At 51.9% G+C, this 21,801-nt stretch overlaps 1 protein-coding gene across 4 annotated transcripts in view; it reads left to right on the forward strand.

Moving 5' to 3' along the window:
* Positions 1–21,801, forward strand: part of LOC106861690 (ankyrin repeat and fibronectin type-III domain-containing protein 1-like) — a 169,614-nt gene that overhangs the window by 101,758 nt on the left and 46,055 nt on the right. For 2 of the 4 annotated variants that reach the window (XM_088174690.1, XM_088174691.1), the window contains exon 1: positions 20,347–20,582. The exons of the other annotated variants lie outside the window; for them this stretch is intronic. The gene's annotated coding sequence lies outside the window, so the exon portion shown is untranslated. Of the gene's footprint in view, positions 1–20,346; positions 20,583–21,801 lie in introns of those variants that run through there. 4 annotated transcript variants of the gene reach the window in all.

Consider the following 21,801-nt stretch of genomic DNA (forward strand, 5'->3'; position numbering starts at 1 on the left):
TTGGGTCTCAGTTGTGCCAGAGCCCTATTACGCAATTCCTCCACTTGGCTTTGCCATTTCCATCCCAACTCAGGATGAGGAGGACTCTGCTTCTGGGCTTCTATCAGGTTTCTCTGTTCTCTCACCTCCCCTCAGCTGGAGTGTGTTGCTGAAAACTCTGGTGTGAGACAGAAACCAGACTCAGACTCCCAACCAGTTTCTAGCCATCTCAGACTGCTTTCTAGCCATCTCAGACTGGTCTCTCACCGCCTTGGCTTTGCTGCTGTAAATCAATGGTTTCATGAGCCATGAAGCTGATCTCTGAAGGCTGGGAAGAGGAGCATGGCTGCTTCTGCAGACATTGGCTCTGCTGCGTTAAGAGTGCCTTGTGGAGTCAATCCCACCTTTCTTTGGGATTTTGTTGGCTGGCTGGAGCCCCCAGTGCCGTCCCCAGGAGGGACCACGTGCATCCTAGCAGCGTGATGGATCCCACCTTCTCCCAGCAGAGCGGAGCTTGGCCCTGGGGGATCTCCTGCCCCGCGGGGACACCAGAGGGGGTGTTAGCCACAGCGAATGAGACACTGTCAATATTTGTACACAAAGGCCACGCTGAAATCCCTGTCCCAGTCCAGACATCCGAGGTGTCAGTTTTGATTTCCCAAACATAGAGAGAGCCCTTTCAGCCCCAGCCTGCTCAGACACTGCAGCTTTAATGTCCAAGCACCCAGCGTGTTTCCACTCCCCTCAAATGCATCAATCAGGTCTCGGTGAGGCTCTGAAAGAGCCAGTTTGTTAAACAAACACACTTAGTGTAAAAAGTTTATTCCAGTTAATTGGGACTTCATTGCAGTGGAAACAAATTACCCAGCTGTCATCTGCCAAGGCAAACAGCAGCGGGGGAGCGGGGGTCCTGGCCAGGCGGGAGACAAACAGCCATCTCAGGCAACCTTATTTATGGCCTTTTTATGTATTTCTGTATTTATTTGGACATTCCTGAGCTGGAGAGCTGGGCTATTGCCGAGCTGCATGCCTCAGCACTTGCACAGTGCAGGTTATCTGCCTCTGGAGCTCCACTGGCCCGGGTGGGCGCTGCCATGGGGACCCCCGGCTGGGCTGTGTGTCCCTGGGCACGTCCCTCCAGGCATGTCCAGGACTTTTGCTTCACAGCCAGAGAGGAGGTGCTAGATGGGAATGTCAGGGCGAGCCCTGGTCCCCGGAGGTTGGGGATCTGAGGAATGTGGAGGTCCCTGCAGGGAGCAGTGGGCGGGGAGGTACCCAGGAGGGCAAGCGCTGGTGGCCACTGGAAAATTTGCTCCTGTGCTTCCATAGTTCCGTGCCCAGGGCTAAACCTACGGCACGCTCGCAGGGTGTCCTGTCGGCATCGACTGCACGGGCGAGTCCCCAGCCCCTCTCCAGCCCTGCTCTCCCCTCCCAGCCCAGGGAAGTACTTAGTGGCAGGAGACCTGGGAGCACTGCCTGATGAGGCTCCCACTCATTCCCACCTCAGCTGATTTAACAAACACCCTGTCAACACCCTTTTTCCCCGGTGGAGTTTTTATCGCAAAGGACGGAGCGAGGAGCTGGGATGGGGAAGCAGGCAGGGAGGCAGGCAGGGAGCAGAACTGGGTGAGCTGGAGGCTGTGCAGCACCTCGGGAACCAGGCAGGATGTGACAGATCAAGCCGTGGGATTAGCAGCGGGTATTGTGTCAGGAGAGCAGCATCCCCTTTCCTGCAGCACTTGTCATCCGAGCTGAGCTGGGCTGGGGAAGGAAGGCAAGGGCAAGACATCGAATTACCTCCTCCCCGCCTCCTGTCCCTGCTCCTGGGTGGCCTGTCCTTGTCCCCCCTCTAGGTGTGGGAGAGCTGTGCCATGGCTGGGGTGGGGACAGACGGAGGACGTTGTCCCAGACCATGGATGGGTGCAGCCCCCATGGAACATCTCTGCTTGGCTGTGGACATGCCATACTGTAGTAGATGTGGGGATGGGGTGGGGATGGCACCAGCATGGGGGGCTCTTCCAATCCCCCTTGGGAGCCATTCTTCCCTGCTGGCCTTGGGGATGTGGAGGACAGGAGCAGCTCTCTGCCCATCTGCTGGGAATTCTCCTGTGCGCTTGGTGAACAAACCCAGGAGTCTTCACCCTACTCACTTACTACATTCAGGCCAGATTGTTCTGGTCCTGTGAAGTCCTGAAATTCACACTTGTATTTCACATTGCAATTGAGTTGCCATCCAGAGCCTATTATCCACTTTCCAAGAGTGTTTCTGTTACTTTGCAGTTGTGAGATCATCATTACCCTCACAATGAGCCTCTGAGGGCTCTATGATGGCACATGTTCAGGGGTGGAAGGCCTGGATTGGGATCTGCATCCTTGGAGGGGTCTGGGAGGGGGAAAATAGCAGAGCCAAGCATTGACTGATACAGAGATGAGTCCTAAGATCAGACTGATCTTACCACAGAGATGTGGGAAAGATGTTGACCAGAACTGGAAAGGACACAAGATTTAGGTCCATTTATGTAGCTTGGAATGGAGTGGAGGAGGGACTGGGGAGTTTGGCTGGAGCACCTTGATTCCTAGGAGTCAGCCAGCCCATCTCAAGAGACAATCTAAAAACACAAAGGTAAGAAACAACAGGGAAACAATGCCACGCTTCTCTGTATATGCTGGGAGCTGGTGTCTGTTGGAGACAGAGGCCCTCAGTCTCACATTCTTGTGCCCCCGCTCTCTGCAGGATCCTTGGTGGGCAGAGCCAGGGTGCAGGGTGCCAGGCATCTCTCTCCTCCACCTGGCAACCCTCTATTATTAGGAATTTTAGCTTTCTGTTTCTAGATTGATTTACTGGTGGTGGTTATTTTTAGCTCCTCCAGTGCCTTGCAGATTCCTCGAGGGATTCTTTCTCTGTTTCTCCCTCCCACAGGTTTGTTTGTAATGGAGCCACGTTGATTTGAGCCACAAGCAAGAGGTTCCAGTGCCGGTGGGGGCAGGGGAGCAGATCTCCCTCTGTGCTTTAACTCAGCTTGGTGTGTCCATGGGATGCTTCCCTGTGCTGGGAAGGAGCCTCGCTCCCCCTACAGCCACTGGTGTGGGTACTGTGCAGTCCCCACCCGAAATCTCTGCCTGACCACACTGGGTGTCTGCTTGTCCCCTTGCTCCTCTCAGTGCTGCCCTCCCGGAGAGTTGTCTCTTCTCACCACCCATGCGGAGAAATTCAGATCAGCATCACTGTACCTGGAAACAAACCCCTGGCTCCTCCTGCCGCTCCACAGCCAGGCTGGATGGAAATTTTTCAGCGTATTTTAAAGCCCAGCACAAAGTAATTCAAAACAAGTCGCAGGTGTATTTTGGACTCTGGTAGGGCTGTTGTTAACACCTTCCTTTGCCCGCTGGCTGTCCCAGACAAGGGTTCACTTTGAGTGTACCCTTCTGCTGAGCAGGGGGGCAATATTTGCATTCCTAATTTAGAGCATCTGCCCCACAGGGGTTCAGCTCCATCTCCCACTGAGCCCAGCCCAGCCAGGAGCCTGGGCCTCACCTGTCACCACCAGCTCCAGGCTGCATTAATGTTCCCTAGAAAATGCGACTCTCTTTGGACTCAGATGCTTCTGCTCACCCTGTGTTGACACTTGGTGGGGCATGTGTGAAGGTACAGTTTGTGCTCTGTTCTTTCCAGGATTTTTGTTATTTTGTAGAGCAGAGTGAGTTGTGCTTGTTTTTAAACACCTAAACTGTAGGTTGATATTGAATATAGGTTTGCTGTTTTTCCTAAGGAGAGGCAGCCCTGGGAGGTCTCACTCAGGTAGGGCTTTGGTGGTGGAATCTCCATCACATCCAGGGAAGTGTTTTTCTGAAGCACTAATCTCCGCAGGCTGCTCTTACCGGGGAGATAAGCACATGGTGAGGTATTTAGTTGGACTTGGTCCTATAAAAGCAGTCCAAGGAGCAGTGGCCAAGGAGATGAAGCCTGAAAACCACTCAAGTTTTCAAGCAAACCTGAAAGCCACTTGCTAGGCCACAAACATCGTGGTGTGGCAGCTCCTCTTCCTCTCTGTGGATTAACTAGCTCCAAGGAGGCATGAGGAGAGAGGACACCAGGACCACTCGCCCCCAAGGAATGTGCTGAAAGAAAAGACAGAGATCTGTGCCTGCATGGTGTTCTTAGTGGCTTGCAAAGCCCTAGTTCAGTTATCACCTAACTGCTTTCCATCAGGATCGGGTGGTGACTGGCTGGAATCATACCCAGAATTAGCAGAGGGCCTTGGGATACCTCTGTGATGAGCCTAATGCCAGATTCTGCTTTAATGGAGCAACCTGGTGCTGGAGGTGAAAGTTCTGGAATGTGGACCCAGAATCCACAGTGAACTTTCTTCTTTCTTGGCCATTTTCCTTGGGGTTGAATGGCAGCTTTTCTAGGGTTGAAGTTGTCATTGAGGTTTTCCTGATCTTTAATTCTGTAACGTTCATTAGCACAGTTCCTGTCAAAGAACAGCACGTTTCCTCCCTGTGCTCACTGTCTCCCTGGTTAATAACCCTTTGCTGCTTTAGCTCCTTTGGAAAAAGATACAGGAGCTTTGGGAATGACAGACGTCAGCATTGTCAGTCAGATCTGAAAAGCAGTGTTAATTCAAAGGGAAATGACTGCAGAAGGCCCGGAGTACATGTTGGGGAGCATTGAGCCAACCTGTCTCAAACCATGGCAGTGTCTGTGTGTTCCTCCCGCTGCTGAGAGGTGTTCTGAACCCAGATGGTTGCTTTTCGTTTCAGGAATGGCCTGTAACAGCAGCTTCCTGCTCCTCCCTTCTCTCCCTGAGGTTCTGCTTTGAAGGTGTCTATTCCTGAGGCTCGTGGTGAAGTGAAAAGGCTCAGTCAAGGTTGAGCAGCACAGGAGAAGACCTGCAGTGCAAGAGGGGGATGTAGGAGGCACATGCTGTGCCTTGGCTGGTTTGACTGGGAGCTAGTCTTGGCTTCTGAGCACCTGCTCTGCTCCTGAAGCCCCCACTATCTTCCTCAGTTGGGTTTTATCATCTCTGAGGAGCAGGACGAGGGCTCCAAACTGAGGTTTGAAGTGAGCAGGGACAACCATTGCAAGACCACAGTGCAGACTTCCCCCCTTGGGAGAGATGGAGCAGATGTTGGCCCATGGCCTGTGGGTATTGCCTGGAGTTTGGAGCCTTGGAACAGGGAACTGGCTGTGTCCACTGGGGCGTTTCAGTCCATCTGGATTTAGTTACAGGGGAGATCAGGATTGCTGTGTGAGTTTGTCAGTCAAGGAAAAGGAAGCAAGAGGCACCAGCATCATGTCCTAAATCTTGGTAGGTCTTCAGCTTATGTGCCCTGGCTTTGACGATTTCATGATGCCCTTTCCACTGCCTGTGAAGGCATAGCTGGCCCAGAAACATTCCAGCCACTCTTCTCCAGAGAAGAGGGCTCAGCTCTGCAGAACATCCAGAAACTCAGCTCTGGGCTGCATTGGCCTGTGGACCTGCTGCCTTGTCACACCAGAGTAGTGCTGAGGAGTTGAAAGCACCTGCTCTGTGACAGCTTGGATGGAGTGGCAGAAAAGTGTGAAGAGTGCTGTGTCTTGGGGACCTGCCTCCTGTGGTTAGTGGGCAGTGTTTGGCGAGCACCAACGTGTGACTTTGGCAACAATGTGCACCATGTTCTGCTTTGGAATGGGGAGATGCCACAGCTGGAGACTGTCCATGGAATAGCATCCCTGCTGCTATTGCCAGTGTGAATGCTCCACCTCTTCTTTGTTCTTCAGGGCTACAGGTTTTCCCTAAGGACAAATTCTCCTGTGGTTAATCTTTGCTTTACAAGTGTTGGAAACTACTTTTGAGACCTTCACAGGTTCACTGCAGCCAGTAGAGCACACCAGGTTGGGGTTGGTTGCAGTTGCTGCAAAGTCTGATGCTGTGGGTTTGTCCCTGCAGTTCTGTGTTGTTGGGCAGGTGTTGTCCTGTGTCAGAGAGGGCCTTGCACAGTCACGGGGCAAGCTCATGCTCTGGCCTGTTGTGTTGGTTTGAAAGTAAAACCAGTGCGAGACTCCAAGTCAGTAATACAATTTAATAGGAGAAAAGAGAAAAAATAAAATACATGCAATAATATAAAATAAACAACCACCGACACAGTCAGAAATACAACCTGACACCCTGTCGGTCAGGGTGTTGGTAGCAGTCTGTATAAATGGTGGCTGCAGTCCTCCTGGATGACGGATGTGGTTCTGTTGAAGCAGTGCTCCTGTAGAAGGTGCAGTTTTCCTCCGAAGGTCCAGCGATGATGTGGAAAAGGTCCGACTTTCCTCTGGGATCCAGTGGAAAGGTCTGCCCTCGGGTCCCAAACCCCAGTTTTTTATCTAGGTAGGAAAGGCTTGGCTCCTGCCCCTGGCTGGGGCATCTCCCAGTGGGATGATGTAATCTTATCAGTCACACAATGGGACTTAATGGCCCATTAACGGAATATATCTTCTGGAGGAAGGATGGGTTGTGAAAAGATAACGATAATCATCCCCCTGATCTTATCAGATGGCACAACAGCAGAGGATATCTCCCACAGAGATAAGGATCACCACCCCTCCTACATTTTAACAGATGGTGATAGAATACACATTTTTGCATTGTACCCCAGGACATAATCCACCCCTTATTCTATTGCCATCTACATCATACCCAAACCAATACCCTCTTACAGATATATAATACAAAATGAAACCTTACATACAGTTCTCACTAAAAATTAGGTCTCCTTGCGGTACACAACGGGTTTCCCCATCTTTCTGCATTACCCACCAAGTGCAACCAGGTCCTTGAGCAAAAACAATCCCACGGATTGGTTTGCCTTTGCCTGTGGTGGGATTAATCCAAACAGTCTTTCCTAAAATACCTTTCAGGTGTACCACAGGGACCTTGTCCCCATCTACTGTGTGCAGGGGTTCAGAGTGGGCAGGACCGGCTCGATTGATGGACCCTCGGGTGTTAACCATCCAGGTGGCTTTGGCCAAGTTCATTTCCCAATTTCTGAAGGTTCCACCACCGAGTGCTTTCAAAGTAGTCTTAAGGAGTCCATTACACCGTTCAACTTTCCCGGCAGCTGGCGCATGGTAAGGGATATGATATATCCATTCAATGCCATGTTCTTTGGCCCAGGTGTTGATAAGGCCGTTCTTGAAATGGGTTCCATTGTCTGATTCAATTCTCTCAGGGGTACCATGCCTCCAAAGGACTTGTTTTTCTAGGCCCAAGATGGTGTTCCGGGCAGTAGCATGAGGCACAGGGTAGGTCTCTAACCATCCTGTAGCTGCTTCCACCATGGTCAGTACGTAGCGTTTGCCCTGGCGGGTTTGGGGAAGGGTGATGTAGTCAATTTGCCAGGCTTCCCCTTACCTGTACTTCGACCATCGTCCACCGTACCACAGAGGCTTCACCCGCTTGGCCTGTTTGATTGCAGCACAGGTCTCACAGTTGTGGATGACCTGTGAGATGCTGTCCACGGTAAGGTCCACCCCTCGGTCACGGGCCCATCGGTATGTCGCATCTCTCCCCTGATGACCAGAGGCATCATGGGCCCAACGAGCTAGGAATGATTCTCCCTTGTGCTGCCAGTCTAGATCCACCTGTGATACTTTCACTTTGGCAGCTCGGTCCACCTGCTCGTTGTTGTGATGTTCTTCATTAGCCTGGCTTTTGGATACATGTGCATCCACGTGTCGAACCTTTATGGTCAATTTCTCTACTCGGGCAGCAATGTCCTGCCAAATCTCAGCTGCCCAGATGGGTTTCCCTCTGTGCTGCCAGTTGGCCTTTTTCCAGCGATCCAGCCATCCCCACAGAGCATTAGCTACCATCCATGAGTCAGTGTAGAGATAGAGCCTTGGCCACTTCTCTCGTTCAGCAATATCCAAAGCCAACTGGACGGCTTTTAGCTCTGTGACCTGACTCGATCCACCTTGTCCCTCGGTAGCTTGTGCAACTTGTTGTGTGGGGCTCCATACTGCAGCTTTCCATTTCCGGTTAGTGCCTACAATTCGGCAGGAACCATCAGTGAAGAGGGCATATTGTTTTTCAGTCTCCGGTAGCTCATTATATGGTGGGGCTTCCTCAGCACATGCCACTTGCTCCTCTTCTTCTTCAGAAGACAATCCAAAAGTCTCACCTTCAGGCCAGTTTGTAATTATTTCCAGAATCCCAGGGCGATTTGGATTCCCAATACGGCCATGCTGAGTGATGAGGGCAATCCACTTGCTCCATGTGGTGTCAGTGGCGTGATGTGTGGAAGGCACCTTTCCCTTGAACATCCAGCCCAGCACTGGTAGTCGGGGTGCCAGGAGGAGTTGTGTTTCTGTGCCAATCACCTCTGAGGCAGCTTGAACTCCTTCATAGGCAGCCAAGATCTCCCTCTCTGTGGGAGTGTAGCTGGCTTCAGATCCTTTGTAGCTTCTGCTCCAGAATCCCAGTGGTCGACCCCGAGTCTCACCAGGCACCTTCTGCCACAGGCTCCAAGACAAACCATGGTTCCCGGCTGCAGAGTAGAGCACGTTCTTCACTTCTGGTCCCATCCTGACTGGGCCAAGGGCTACTGCATGAGCAATCTCTTGCTTGATCTGGGCAAAGGCTTGCTGCTGCTCAGGGCCCCAGTGGAAATCGTTCTTCTTGCGGGTGACCAGGTAAAGAGGGCTCACAATCTGGCTTTACTCAGGAATGTGCATTCTCCAAAAGCCTATGGCACCTAGGAAAGCTTGTGTTTCCTTCTTGTTGGTAGGTGGAGACATAGCGGTGATCTTATTAATTACCTCTGTTGGGATCTGATGACGTCCATCTTGCCACTTGACTCCTAGAAATTGAATTTCCTGAGCCGGTCCCTTAACTTTACTTCACTTAATGGCAAAACCAGCTTTCAGCAGGATCTGGATAATCTTCTCTCCTTTCTCGAAGACTTCCCCTGCTGTGCTGCCCCATACAATGATGTCATTGATATACTGTAGATGTTCGGGGGCCTCACCCTTCTCCAGTGCAGCCTGGATCAGTCCATGGCAGATGGTGGGACTGTGCTTCCACCCCTGGGGCAGACGATTCCAGGTGTACTGCACACCCCTCCAGGTGAAAGCAAACTGAGGCCTGCATTCTGCTGCCAGAGGAATGGAGAAAAATGCATTGGCGATATCGATAGTGGCATACCACTTTGCTGCCCTAGACTCCAGCTCGTACTGGAGTTCCAGCATGTCTGGCACAGCAGCGCTCAGCGGTGGAGTCACCTCATTCAATGCACGATAGTCTACGGTCAATCTCCATTCTCCTTCAGATTTACGCACAGGCCAGATGGGGCTGTTGAAGGGTGAGTGGGTTTTGCTGACCACCCCTTGACTCTCCAGTTTATTTCCCATCCAGATCATTTCATGGATGGGAATCACTGAGTCTCTGTCAGTACGGTATTGCCAGCGGTGTACTGTTGTTCTGGCGATTGGTACCTGTTGCTCTTCAACTCTCAGTAGTCCCACAGCAGAGGGGTCATCTGCAAGACCAGGCAAGGTGCTCAGTTTTCTAATGTGTCTGTCTCTACAGCAGCTATCCCGAAAGCCCAGCGATATCCTTTTGGGTCTTTGAAGTATCCATTTCTAAGATAGTCTATGCCAAGGATGCATGGGGCCTCTGGGCCAGTCACGATGGGGTGTTTCTGCCACCTGTTCCCAGTTAAACTCACTTCGGCCTCCACTACAGTCAGCTGCTGGGATCCTCCTGTTACCCCAGAAATAGAGATGGATTCTTCTCCTACATACTTTGATGGCATCAGAGTACACTGGGCACCGGTGTCAACCAAAGCCTTATGTTTTTGTGGGTCAGATGTGCCAGGCCATCGGATCCACACAGTCCAATAGATCCGATTATCCCTCTCCTCTACCTGGCTAGAGGCAGGGCTCCTCTATTCCTGATCTTGGTACACGTTGCTCTCTCCCTGTAAATAGGTTCTTGAGGTTCCTTCAAGAGGATCAGTCATATCATCATTCTGATACTGTCTGGAGTTCTGTACACGAGAGACTGGAGCAGCATTGACTCTAGATGAACTTCTTGTGGTAGGTGTCCCTCTTTTCAGCTCACGTACCCGGGCTGCTAAGGAGGAGGTGGGTTTTCCATCCCACTTCCTCATGTCTTCTCCATGCTCCTGAAGGAAAAACCAGAGGTTACCTCGTGGAGTGTGTCCTCTCTCCCTGCCTGAGGAACGCCGGCTCCTAATGGCAGAAACTCTTGTTGGTTCAGGAGAGATCTGGTAGTTGTTTTCCTTAAGTTCTTTTTTTAGTTTCTGATGGCCCTCTTCAATCAAGCTTCGGACTTGCTCCACCAGCCTTGTTTCCACGGATGAGACATGAGTATGAAATGGGGCTGTGACAGTGTCCTCATAAATTCTTAGTTTATTGGCCAAGATGCCTACCATGTCCTCACCTTCCCTCCACTGCAGCGTTGCCAGGTAACGGGAATACATCTCTGGTCCAAGCCGTGCAAATCTCAACCACATCTGTGACGTGCACCGGACACAGTCTGGGCTCTTAGGAAACCTCTCATCTTCTGAGAAAATGATCTCCAGCATGGCCAATTCCCCCAGGCATCGGATACCTTGTTCTATTGTGCTCCATTTTCCTTGGTGCACCTGAAGATCTTCTTTACAAAGGTATCTGTCCTTCACACTTGTCAGCAGTCGCTGCCAGAGGCTGAGAGTTTCTTGGGTTCTCCCAATCCCCTGGTCAATGACCACATCCCGGGACAGAGATCCCAGATGCCTGGCCTCACTTCCATCCAGAATGGTGTCATTGGCTGCAGCGTCCCAGATGTGGAGCAGCCAGGTCGGGATGGACTCATTTGTCTGGCGGGTGAATTCCCTCCGCAGGTCACGCAGCTCACCCAGGGATAGAGAGCGAGTGATGATTTCTGGCTCTGTCTCTTCCACTGTGTGCGAAGGTCCTGCCATGTCCTTGTCAGTCACTATGTGAACTGATTTGTTCTTTGATTTCTTCTTCTGAACGGGGGCAACTGCTACTGGTCTAGGCTGTTCTGGTTCAGTGATGGTTTGTGTGGAGATGCTGATGGCGCTTTTGGCTTTTTCCTCCTCTGTGGCAGTCTGCGTAGACACGGACACTGTTGCTTTTTGTTTGGTTCTTCTCCTCTTTGTGACATTCTGTGCAGACGTGGACGAAGTTGATTTGTTTCTTTTTTCCTCTTCCTCAAGAATACGCTGCAATACATCATGTAGTGTTTTGTTTCTAAGCATGTTGCAGGCTGTGCAGAGGAGACAAAGCAGAACTAACAACAATATTATGCTGTCCTTTGCATCCAACGGGAACTCAACATTTCCAAAAACTACTGTATCAGGCCGGAAAGATTGGAAAAAATCATCCTTTACCCCTCCCCCCAAGGGCTGGGTGTGATTGTTAAAACCTCAGATGTAACAACCTAGACTAGGACAAGCAAACAAAGTCGAGTATATATTCCGGATTATGTTCATTGCCTCAGAGGTGATCATGCAGTAGACATAATAGGCCAATAAAGCAATTTTTATACCATATCCTGGTCTACACAGGAGCATTGCAGCTGGCAGATAGTTCCTCATGTGTGGAAAAATATAGAGAGCAAGATATAAAACCCATGTAAGCATGTTGAGAATCATGGTGAAAACAAAATTGTAATACTGACTTTTCTCAGTACCCTTCGTGCCCCACGTTGGGCGCCAATAAATGTGTTGGTTTGAAAGTAAAACCAGTGCGAGACTCCAAGTCAGTAATACAATTTAATAGGAGAAAAGAGAAAAAATAAAATACATGCAATAATATAAAATAAACAACCACCGACACAGTCAGAAATACAACCTGACACCCTGTCAGTCAGGGTGTTGGTAGCAGTCCATATAAATGGTGGCTGCAGTCCTCCTGGATGACGGATGTGGTTCAGTTGAAGCAGTGCTCCTGTAGAAGGTGCAGTTTTCCTCCGAAGGTCCAGCGATGATGTGGAAATGGTCCGACTTTCCTCTGGGATCCAGTGGAAAGGTCTGCCCTCGGGTCCCAAACCCCAGTTTTTTATCTAGGTAGGAAAGGCTTGGCTCCTGCCCCTGGCTGGAGCATCTCCCAGTGGGATGATGTAATCTTATCAGTCACACAATAGGACTTAATGGCCCATTAACAGAAGATATCTTCTGGAGGAAGGATGGGTTGTGAAAAGATAACGATAATCATCCCCCTGATCTTATCAGATGGCACAACAGCAGAGGATATCTCCCACAGAGATAAGGATCACCACCCCTCCTACATTTTAACAGATGGTGATAGAATACACATTTTTGCATTGTACCCCAGGACACCTGTGAAGCCCAGGCCCACGATAAAAAGCAGGTAGTGAGAAGGTCACCTGCCTGACTCATGTCTCCAGTCCTGGCTTTACCCAGGTTGTGGTCTTTGCTTCAGGATTCCTTGGCTGGAAATGAAAGTACCTCCTGCATCACTCCGTGCTCAGTCCAGGATGACAGCCTCTCACATCTCTGTACCTCTGTACCTCCACCATTGCCCCTGCACCCCAGGGCATTTCAGGTGAGGCAGTTCTGCTGATGGGCACTGCCTCATCTGGAGGCTGTCACATCACATGCTCCTGGTTCTCCTGCTGGGAGGTGACTATTGCATGAAGAGTATCTTGTGTGGGAATAAAGTGCCCTTCAGCAGCCTGGCTGGTACAGCTGTCCCTTGTGGGCTCAAAGGAAATGGGACTGGAGGTGATTTAATGCTGCTGGTGCAATGTGAACAGCTGGCTTCTGAGGAGTTCAGCTCCCCATGAGTGTTCAAACAGCAAAGGCCAATCCTTGTATCCCTTGGGAATAGGGAGATAATAAAAATTAATGGGGAAACTGAGGCACAGAGGTTTTAGCTCGCGGGAGAGGTCATGCTCCAGCCAAGTTCCCAGCCCTGGAAATGGCTTTGGCCTATCCCTCTTGGCATCTGCTGCAGCGCCTCCCTCTTCCCAGTCATCAATGCCTGGTTTTTGGGTTGCCCTTCCCTGGGTGCCTCTCACTCTCCCTCGCTGTGGTGCTGGAGTCCCTCATGCCCCAGGCACCAAGGAGCTCTCCTCTCACTTGGCTGCAGAAATGGGTTCAGCATCCCAGAAATGCAGACTTTTCGTGTGGGAGCCAATAGTCACACAACCTCTGTCCAGAAACCGTCATTATCGGCTGCTTGCTTTTTCTTGGTTTCTTTGAACTACAGCTCCCAGGATGCCTGAAGATATGCAGACATCCTGAAGACAGTGGTTTCCCATAAACTTTTGGGGTTTCATGCTTTGCAAACAGGAATGTTTTTATTGCGTTGCAAATCCCTTCAAGTCCCTCAAACGTTCATGGCAGCCGCAGGGCCGGAGCCGGCTGGGGGGAGGCATGCCAAGGGCTTTTCTCTCCTGCATTTTCCCCTTCTTGCAAGAGAGCCCTTTGTAATTCCCCGTCACGCCTTTTCAAGGGAAATTTTGGACTGGGAGGAAGTTTGAAGAAGCCATGGTGTGCCTGTAGGGATGTGTTTCCCATTCTCCTGGTCCCCATTATTTCAAGGGCTGCTAAACAGCATCCTTCGTCCCCATGTGTGTTGAAGTGCCTTGGGAAACGTGTGGAGGGGTTTTCACTGAACTTAGAAGAACTGGGACAAGGAAGAGAAAAAGATGCAGATTCCTGCACCAGTGCAATGAGCCCAGCCAGGAGACTGGAATTTAATTCCTGTCATGCTCACAAGTCCTGAGGGAAAACCAGAGAGGGAGGTTTTTGTTTAGCATGGACAAATGTGGTTGGAACTGTGGCCTGGAGGGTCTCCACCTCCCAGCCTCCAGCCAGATCCACCCAGGGGCCAGGGCAGGAATTCCACAGGTACCCCCTAGTTCTGCATCTTCTTGCAGCCCCATCCTGGTTCCAGGAAGTGCTGGCAGCAGAGTGGGCTCTGTGGTGTGGGCCCAGCTGTCCCTAATAATCACTTACTCTCTGTAGGGGAGGAACCTTAGAGGGCAGAATAGTGCTGTGGTAATACAGTGGCATTTTATGGTCATGTTCTTCTGACCATTAAAATACTTCAATGGGTTTTTCCTCTTTGGTGCTGGTGAACACCAGTGTTATATCTCATAATCAGACTTGTGGAATTTTGCCATTCTCCTTTTTCCCTTTGGTTGCCCAGTATCCTCCATAGGTTGAGATTTAATAGGTCTTAATTTCTTTGATAGGTCTTAACCAGTTTGAGGAACTTCGTGAGTGAAACACAGAGGTACTGGGTGTCCTTGGGGGTCACCAGGACCCCCCAACTACCCAGATCTTGCATAGGCAGTAGAGCCATGGGTCAGGCTATGTGTGCCGTGGGATCAGGGAATGGTTGGGGTTAAAAGGCACCTCTGGAGATCATCTTGTCCAACCCCTGCTAAAGCACAGCATTACCTACAGCAGGTGGCTGCTGTATCCTGCCCAGGTGTGGTTTTGATATATCCAGGGAAGGAGCCTCCCCAGGCCTCCTGGGCAGCCTGTTGCAGTGCTCCATCACCCAAAGGGACATGTCCTGGCCCTGCTTTGCACCATTCCTGAGCACTGAGTCCAGTGGGATGCTGAGGGTCTATTTCTGGGCAGTTATCCTGGTGCATTTGGGGTCCGGGCTTGTTCTCTGTTACCCTTGTCCCATTCTTCACCCTCCCTGCAGGGCCGTGTGCCCGGCACAGGCAGCTCATGTCACCTGCCTGTCCCGCTCTGCAGGCGGTGTGGTCTGCTGGAGCAGATGGTGCCAGCCAGGAGCCGAAGCCATGGAGGCTGTGCGGCCGGCTCGCCTTAACCACATCAGTGCTCTGTGCTCTTGGAAGGGCCTGGCAGCCCAGCAGCCCAGAATAACAAGCGTTTCCATTGCTGTGAGATGCAGGGCCATGGAAAACAAGAGGCGGCTGCAGCGCCAGGGCTGCGCACAGACTAAACAATGGCACATCCCCCTGGGCGTCTGTCCCCGCACACAGAGAGCAGGCTGAAGGCACACACGGGGTGATGGGGGTGCGTGGGGACTGGGGACAGCATGGCAGGGCTGCCAGCACGGCGTGGGGCCGCTCACCATGTGTGGGCCCAGCTGGCGGGACTGGAGGGAGGTGAAGGTCTCAGGAGGGCTGAGCCCCTCAGGAACCGCCTCACCCATCCTTGCTGATTGCACGTGAGCAAAGACATTGGTTGGATTTCGTCCTTTTCTTTATTTTCCCTAGTATCTTTTTAATTAGGATGAAATCTGTAATTGGTAGTAGGGGAATTCTGAAAACCTGGCTCCTGGCAAGACAGGGGTAAGTCTGCACGTTCCTCTGACTTGGCACGTGGACAATCCATCATGCTCACACAGTCTGCTCGGAAGAGCGCAAGTGCTCCATCCTGCTGCTCAGGAAGAAGTGATAGATATCTTCATTAAAAACAATCACAGAGGGAAATTCTAGAATTCTTGAAAACAAGCAAAGTGATGGGGATTTTGCCCAAGGAAAGGAATTTTTGGCCACGTTATTTTGTAGGTTTTGTTTATTTGTTGTCTGTATATGGATGGATTTTTGGGTTTAAAGTGAGTGAAGCACACTGGCATGTGCCAGTCATGCAATGGTCCTTGTCAGCAATCTGGTTCATAGTTGGGAGTCAGAAAAAGATCTTTGCTTGCATACAATCATAGGATTGTGGAACAGTTTGCATTGAAAAGGATCTTAAAGTTCATTTTGTTCCACCCCCTGCCATGGGCAGGGACACCTTCCACTAGCCCAGGCTGCTCCAAGACCTGTCCAACCTGGCCTTGGACACTGCCAGGGGTCCAGGAGCAGCCACAGGTTCTCTGGGCACCCTGTGCCAGGGCCTCCTCACCCTCACAGAGAACAATTTCTTCCTAATATCCCATCCATCCCTGCCCTCTGGCAGTGGGAAGCCATTCCCTGTGTCCTCTCCCTCCATCCCCTGTCCTCAGTCCCTCTCCAGCTCTCCTGGAGCCCCTTTAGGCCCTGCAAGGGGCTCTGAGGTGTCCCTGGAGCCTTCTCTTCTCCAGGTGAGCACCCTCAGCTCTCCCAGCCTGGCTCCAGAGCAGAGGGGCTCCATCCTTGGAGCATCTCCATGGCCTCCTCTGGATTCACTGCAGCAGCTCCACATCATTACTGGGCTGGCACTCCAGGGCTGGAGGCAACTGTGCAGGTGGAGTCTCACCTGAAGGGGCAGAATCCCCCCTCCCCTGCTGCCCACACTGGGGCTCAGCCCTGACTTGGGGGGTTCTGGGTGTACATAGCTGGGGCATCTCCAGCTCTCAGCCAGCAGCAGCCCCAAACCCTTCACCAAATGGTGACAGCAGGATCTTCATGTGACAGTGGCACAAGTGTGCAGATCCTAGTCTAAATATTGCATGGAGTCTGGAGAGAGAGGAAACTTCCTGACTGTCTTACATTGTCTTCAAGATCCCACCTCTCCCAGGGTCCCTTTCCAGACCACATTCATACCCCTGGGCTCTCAGCAGCACATCCTGCTGCCTCGTTGCTGTGTCCACCCTTGGGATGCTTTCTGTGGGGATGGATTTCCAGCTGGAAGGTGTCTGCTCAGGGGCGAGATGCTGCAGGTCCAGTCCCCCAAGTGGCATAGGCACGTTGGGGTGCAGAATGACTCACCAGGCTGTTGCAGATGTGCCCAGCATCTCTGTCATAGCACAGATGTTGGTCAGAGAGGGGACAGTTGTTATTGTCAAAATGCAAATGAGTAAAATTATTGTTTTGAGAGAGAATTTTTAGGAGAAGGACATGCAAATTTACCTTCCATTCAGATTGTGCATTAGTATTAAAATGCAGTGTTTGAAAGCCAAAACAAAGGAACATTTTAATTTGGTGCTCGTCAGATGGTTCCTTCTGCTTCGATTAGCATCATATACTTGCATCAAATGCTCTAAGTTTGACAAAACTCTGGTTTTCAAAGAAAACAAAAAGATATTCTAAAAATGCCAGCCATTTCCAGGGATTCTGGCTGTGGTTGACTGTCCTTAAGTTACTGGCCTGGTGCTGAACACTGGACAGGCTGATGGGAATAGGCTTTGTGGAGTTCAAATAGGGTGTGTGGATGCTGCTTTAATCTGGCTTCTAAATAGCTTAGAAAAGATTGGATGTTGAGGACTATTTCTTCACTGGAAGAAATGGAAGAATGGTCAGACATTGGAAAAGGCTGCCCTAGGGCAGGGTGGACTCCCCATCCCCGGAAGGATTTAAAAATTGTGTGGATGTGTCACCTGGGGACATGGTTCAGTGGTTGCCTTGGCAGTGCAGGGGGAATGGTTGGATTTGATTATCTGAGAGGACTTTTCCAACCCTAACAATTCCATGAAAAGCTAGGCCAGGGTTCTGCTCTGAGGCACAGGACCCCACAGGTCTGGTGGGACCCAGAGCTCACCTGGAGGTGCAGACAGCCCTCACCATCGTGAGGAGCGAGCAGGTGCAGGGTCAGGAGCTGCCTGTAGATGACTGAGAGGCTGTGCTGAAGGGATGGCTTGTGTTTCTCTCCTTAACTTTCCATATAAACACCCTCCAAATAAAACTCGCCTTTCCACAGCACTTGGAAGCAGCTGTGCTTCTTATTTAAACACACTTTGAGGTATCTCCATCCTGCTCCCCCTGCTTCCCTTCTCCTTCTTCCTTGGAATACCGACCTGCCTCATATTCCAGACCAGAAATAGAGACTGGCCACTGACGTGCTAATTGTAATGCAGCCTGATAATGCCAGCTATAATTAGATCAAGGTATCCAAGTGCTTTTGCTGGCAGACATTTCTGTGACCCTGTTATCATACTTTAAATAGAGGATCCCGTCTGCTCTGCCTGGCTTCTGGCTGCAGAGCCAGGTCCTGCAGAGTCCAGCTTGGTCCCTCCAAGCATCAGTCCTGGTGCCTGCATCTGCTTGGCTTGTGAAGAGCCAGGCTTGGCACAGCAGTGCTCACTGGCAGGCTTTAGGCACTAATTATGCCCCCCAATATCTGGCAAGTGTCAGTCACCACTGAGACTTTTGTTGTTATAAAAATCTCTTCCTCAAGTCCCCAGTGACCATAGCTGTGTTGGGCCAATGAAAGGGGCTGCCTGGGCTGTGGTTTTCAGGGGCTTGCATTCTGACCCATCTTTCCTTTACTCTTTTAGGGTAATCAAAGCAATGGCTCATATTGGGGTGAGCTGTGGCAGGGGTTGGAGTGGTTCAGGGTCTCAGGATCAACTTGTACAGAGCTGCAGCCTCGTATCCCAGGGCTGTCAGACATCTCTCCTTGTTCCCTTTTGATGAACCCTCTGCATTCTTTCTTTGCCCTCTCATGCAAGTCCTGTCACTCCTTCCCCATCTGTAGAGTCCCCAGGGTCCCTCTCCCTGGGCTTGGGAAGCCTTAGGCTGCTGCCCAGCCATCCTGCACTTGAGCACCCTCCTCGCTGCATCAGAACAGGCATCTCCAGCTCTGCTGGCTCCTACCAGACAGGGTGGTTTGGGTGTGAAGCTGTTCTCAGCAGGTGGGTGAGCCAGGGTCCTCACAGAGTTCATCCCCTCAGCACTGCATGAGCCTTTGGCTCCTTCTCTGCAGCACCACTCAGCCTTGGCACATCACACAGATCCACAGCCCTCTGGGATGGAGAAGCTTGGTTGGGTGGATCTACCCAAATTCATCACTTGCTCTCAGCGTGGCTGCCCACAGCTGCTCTGACAAGTCTGATCTGTCCTGAGCTTGTCAGGGAGGGAAATGAGACCTCCTTGAACACCAGTGTGCCCTAGGTGGGGAGAGGTTTCCTAATGTCATATCCTGCAGGCAGGCCTGGGGCTGGCACAGCAGCAGAATTCACCAGCTAATCACAGCTGAGTCAGCCTGAGAAGTGGGACACTGAAATCCCAAAGGAAAACCAGGAACTTGGAGAAACTGGATAAGCCAATGTCCCATCCTTTGGGTAGGAGCCAAACTTCCTGAGATGTTCTGCTGCCTTGCTAGCCCAGCTGAGCTCCTGTGCTGTTCCATGGGAAAAGCACCTCACTGCTGTGTTCTGGCAGGACATCATCCTAGATTCCCATTTCATAGAATCTTAGAGATCATGAAATGGTTTGGGTCGGAAGGGACCTCCATGATAATCTTGTTCCACCCCTCTACTATGGGCAGGGACACCTTCCACTATCCCAAGTTGCTCCCAGCCCCATCCATCCTGGCCTTGGACATTTCCAGGTATCCAGGGACAGCCACAACTTCTCTGGGCAACCTATGCCAGGGCCTCATCACACTATAGGCAAAGAATTTCTTCCAAACATCTAATTTAAATCTCCCTTCTTTTACTTTAAAACTGTTTCTTCTTGTCCTATCACTATTAAAAGTATCCAAGTAAAAGGACACGCTGCCTCTCAGTCCTGGGCAGTACCTGGAGAGTGGGAGGTGAGTTGAGCCTCCGGAGGTGCAGCAGAAGGGCAGTATCCCATGCAGACATGGGAGTTTCATCAGCAGAAGCCCTGGGTAGGTCACCCTGGCAGGCAGCACTGGCCATGTGCAATCAGCATCTGTCTCCAAGCTAAGGAAACACATGAGGGATCTTCAAGCAGGGTGCTCAGCGCTTCCCAGCTCACCTGGAGCTAAGGTTTGGGCTTGGCAAATCTCTTTCGGGCAGTGTCCTGTGTCAGTCCCCAAAACAGTGATGAAGAGCTGAGTCCATGGTTTGTGTGTCCCAGCCATGGGCACTGCTCAGAGATTTGGGAGATTGAGCAGGAGGAATGTCAGCAGAGGAATGTGGCTGCCTTCAGCTCACCAGATTGCCTGCATGGTCACCCATGAGTCCACGAAGGTCGGAGACCAGTGGCCCAAAGCACTTTCCCGAGTGCGGAGGGCAGGGGTAGGACAGCCTGGCAGCTTGGGGGGTCCTGGGGCTTTCTGCTCCAAAGCTCACCTGAGGACCCCAAAGGTTTTGGTGGAATTCAGAGTAGTTTTCAGCATCCCTGCATCTGCTTTGTCCCCTTGTGAGGCAGGGCCATTCAGGGTGGGGCTCACGGGGGTGCCACCAGGGTTTGGTGACATATCATTGCATCAGGGGTGTCACAGCAAACCCAAAGCAAGCGGAGTTGAGGCTTCACTGCCTTCTGCCTGGTAGTCCTTTCAGAGCTGAGCCTCGTACTCCTCACTTGAGCCTGATCCCGCTCTCCTGAGCCTGATTCTCCCTGGCTGAGCCCTGTGTCCCTCATCCGAACCCAGTACCCCCATCTGAGCCCGCACAGGCTCCTGGTTATGTAAAGCGCAACCAGGAGATCTCTTCAGTGTCGGAATCTGAGTCACATGGGGCTGTTTTATTTCCCCCTCTGCTAATCTCGTTTCTATAGAAACAAGATTGGGAGGAAAAAAAAATAAAAGAAAAAAAAAGAGCCAAGCACAGAGCAAACGAGAAACCTGAGGTGATGGGTGAGGGAAGCGGAGGTGGCAGCTGAGGAGGTCAGGCGACGCAGATGGGAGCAGGGGACCCCGTTCAGGATGGGAGCGTGCACAGAGGGGACAGGGACTCTCCTGAAGAGACGCTCTGGGATGGGCTGCTGCTGTGGCAGTGATTGAGCTGAGCACCAGGAGCACGGGGAGCAGAGGCTGTGCAGGTGAGTGAGCATCGCTCGTGGGCATCTGTCCCTGTCCCTGCAGGGCACAGCTGGGCATGGCTCACTGGGGTCCTGGCCCTTCAGGGACAGGTTGCTGCTTTGGAGACACTCTCGTGACCGGGACTGTGGTCAGTGGGAAGCGTGCCGGTGAGTGGGGCTTGCCGGAGCGATGTGCGCAGCCAGCGCTTGCCTGGAGGCTGGCTGCGTGTTCGGGGCCCTGAGTCTGTCTCTTCCAAACCGTCTCTCTCCCGAAAGACTGCTCCCTGCTTGGGAAGAACCTTTCCAAATTTGGTTATTTTCCCTCTATTTTATCCTGACTGTACCTGTGCAAATAAGCCACTGGCAGCAGGCGAACCCCGCAGCTGCAGGAAGTGTAGGGCTGTGTGCTCCCAGCACTGCTCACCCCGGGCACTGCCACCTTCCCCAGAGTGGCTGCAGCAGTGATGCCGCTGGGGATAAGCCCAGCTCAAAACTGTTTGTGCAGGGGCTGCTCCCCAAGGAGGGAGGACCAGCTGAAACACTGCTTGCTTGCCCAGGCTGCCTGCAGCCCACGGCTCATCTTGGGACTGTTGTCTGTGCTGATGGAAGAGGCTGAGAGCTGCCTGCCCACGTCTGGGTTAGTTCAGAGCCATAGGCACGTGCTGACTCCCGAGTCTCAGACTATGGAGTGTGCAACAAGTGGGAGCTTGTGATCCCTTGTGGAATGGATGGCTGGTCCGTATGTGGTGGTGAGGGATGTGACTGGATGTGGTGGTGGAGCAGAGGTGTTGCTGGTGCTGGTAATCCTGCGCTGGTGCCTGGGCTGGCACTCTCGTGACATTGGTCATCCCTCTCCCGTGGCTCTGGTGTCCCTGCAGCTCTGGCCATGGCGGAGTGGCTGTGCTAGCAGGGGCTGAGGCACCCGGGCTCCTGCAGGCACACGCTCACCCCGGCGGCTGCAAACTGCCAAAAGGCTTTTAGCGGATCACCACAGGGGAGGGAGGGAGGGAAGGAGAGAGCGGGATTCTGCTTGTCATCACTTCCCAGTTGTGGTGTGGGGAATGCGGTGGTGATTGCGAACCCCTGGCCGGATTCATACCTGTGTGTGGCGGGTGAAGCCGGAGGGATGAATCCAGTGCCTGTGTATTTCTGTCCTGAGCTTTGGGAAATGTCACTGCTCATCCGCCTGCCTGGCCAGCGAGGGGGTGGCGAGCGGCGCTTTCAGCCCCTTGTCCTCATC

Source organism: Sturnus vulgaris, chromosome 16 (genome assembly GCF_052056855.1).
Source record: "Sturnus vulgaris isolate bStuVul1 chromosome 16, bStuVul1.hap1, whole genome shotgun sequence".
NCBI lineage: Eukaryota > Metazoa > Chordata > Aves > Passeriformes > Sturnidae > Sturnus > Sturnus vulgaris.